Source organism: Capra hircus, chromosome 14 (assembly GCF_001704415.2).
Source record: "Capra hircus breed San Clemente chromosome 14, ASM170441v1, whole genome shotgun sequence".
NCBI classification, from domain to species: domain Eukaryota; kingdom Metazoa; phylum Chordata; class Mammalia; order Artiodactyla; family Bovidae; genus Capra; species Capra hircus.
Genome location: NC_030821.1, coordinates 53,867,638 through 53,870,102, shown reverse-complemented (window position 1 = coordinate 53,870,102; position 2,465 = coordinate 53,867,638). Strand labels below are relative to the sequence as shown.

The 2,465-nt window shown below is 36.9% G+C and overlaps 1 pseudogene across 1 annotated transcript; it reads right to left on the bottom strand.

Moving 5' to 3' along the window:
- LOC102190891 lies at positions 273-944 on the bottom strand (annotated as a pseudogene). Its single transcript, XR_001919095.1, has one exon. The product of XR_001919095.1 is annotated as an aminoacyl tRNA synthase complex-interacting multifunctional protein 1 pseudogene (transcript).

The following is a 2,465-nucleotide window of genomic DNA, read 5'->3' as shown; positions in this document are numbered from 1 at the left end:
TTTGTCAATCCCAAGGTTTTTCATAGAAGTGTAATTTACATGTAAGAAAACTTTCAATGTTAGGTGAATAACATTGAAAATAAAAATTTCAATGTCTAGGTGAATAAATCTTGAATTATAAGGTTTGACAAATATATATAGTCATGTGGCAACCAGCAGAATCATGATCTAGAAAAGTCCACACCCTAAAATTTTCTTCTGGCCATTTCCAGACAATTCCTTTCCTCCACTAAAGCTCCAGTAAACCACTGAATTCCTTTCTTCTTTTTTTATTTTTTATTTTAGCTATGAGTGACAAATGTTATTTCTTTTTATTGTTTTCTCTAATGTATTTCAGAAACTGAAGTGTTTTATTTTATTCCACTGTTGGCCATAGTTTGAGCCCTACACACTCCCTTCCCTTTCACCTCAAAGGGAGCGCCTTTGTATGTAGCCACGCATACATCATTAGTGTAAAGATCAGGCTGGATCTGTTCCCAAATCTTCTTCTTAGGATTCAGCTCCTTGTTGGGCTCTCCAGGGAAAGCATCAAAAGTAATTCTGTCCCCAGGAACAGATCCATCAGGAGGTGCCAAGATTTCCACTTTCTCTGGTGAACTTGCACACATCACCATTGCCTGAGATACTACTCCCCTCATCTTTGCAGGTTTCAGGTTACAAAGTAAAACCACCATCTGATTTTGCATCTGTTCAAGAGGAACATGATTCACTAGGCCACTGACCACCGTTCTTGGGGCTGTTTCTCCAACATCTACTTCTTCTACATACAAAGAATCTGCATCAGGGTGTTTTCTGGCAGTGATGATACAACCAATTCGAAGATCCAGACGGGAAACATCAACAGGCTTAGAGTCAGCACTTCCTGCTACTGGTTGCTGTACTCCACTAAAAATGGATTCTGCAGTTTCTGAAAATGAGATACAATCTATACCAATAACAACCATATCTTCTGGTGCTAAAGAGCAAGTAAAAGGAGGAGGAGAAGAAGGAAAGAAGATGAAAGAGAAAGCTGAAAAGAAAGGAGAGAAAAAGGAGAAAAAACAGCAACCAGTAGCATGAAGTGCTGACCCCTTTCTTCTTTTATAGTTTTATTTTTTCTAGAATGTCACATAAATTGAATCATAGGTAAATAGTATTTTACGTCTGTCTTCTTTCACTTTTCATGATACTTTAGAGATTCATCCTTTTTGTTGAATATATCAGTATTTTTTTTCTTTTTATTCATGATTAGTGTTCCATTGTATGGATATACCAAAGTTTCCCGTTCTGTAGCTGATGGACATTTTGATTATGTCCAGGCTTTTTTTTTTTTTTGCCTATTTTGCATAAAGCTGCTATAAGAATTTGGTTACACATCTTTGTGTAGACAGCTTCTTCATGTCTCTTGGCTAATTTCCCAGAAGTAAAATTTTGGGTCATATGGTGTGTATTTAATTGTATAGAAAACTGAAACTGGTTCCAAGTGGCTATACCATTTTGCATTCCCATCTGTCAGGAATGAGAGTTCCAGGGGCTCCACACCCTCACCAGTACTTGATTATGTCAGTCGTAAATGTAGCTGTTCTGGTGAGTGTGTAGTGGTATCTTAATTTGCATTAATCTAATTTTATTGAGCATCTTTTTACATGATTACTTGCCACTTGTATGCCATGTTTTTTAAAGTACCTTCCTTAGTCTTATAAGAAATTTAAGAAATTGAGTTGTTAGTAATCCTATTATTGAGTTTTAAGAGTTTTTTAAAATATAATTCTGGAGGCATGTCCTTTATTGAATACAGATTTTGCAAATATTTTTTCCCAAGTCTGTGTCTTATATTTTCATTCTCTTAACTGTCAGTTTTGAAGAGCAGAAGTTTTAAAATTATGATCAATTCCAAATTATCATTTTTTTTATAGTTGATGCTTTCTGATATAAAGAAATTTAGGCTGTCAGGATCAGCAAGGTTTTGCTCCTATGTGTTCTTTATGAAGTTTTATAATTTTCCATTTCAAGTAAATGATACTAGGTGAATGTCCAATATCTTTTTATATTTGCATATGATAATCAAATTGTTCTAGCACTGTTGGTTGAAAAAAATGATTTCCCCATGAATTATTTTGGTATCTTTTTCAAAATCAATTTTCTAGTTACATGATGGACTACTTATGGACTTTCTAGTCTCTTTCATGGATGTTTATGACTATCCTTGGGCTTCCCAGCTATCCCGGCTTCCTGACTTCTGCTGGAGTGACTGTGAAGAGATACCTCATGTCTAAGGGCAGAGAAGCCCCAGCAAGATGGTAGGTGCTGGAGCGGCAGCTCTGTGGAGCGACTTTGAAGAGATACCCCACATCCAAGGGCAAAGGAGAAACCCCAGCAAGACTGTAGGAGGGGCAAAATCGCATTTCGAATCAAACCCCATCTACCAGAGATGCTCAGAAGGCCCAAACAAACCTTGTGTGCACCAGGACCCACACAGACTGAGC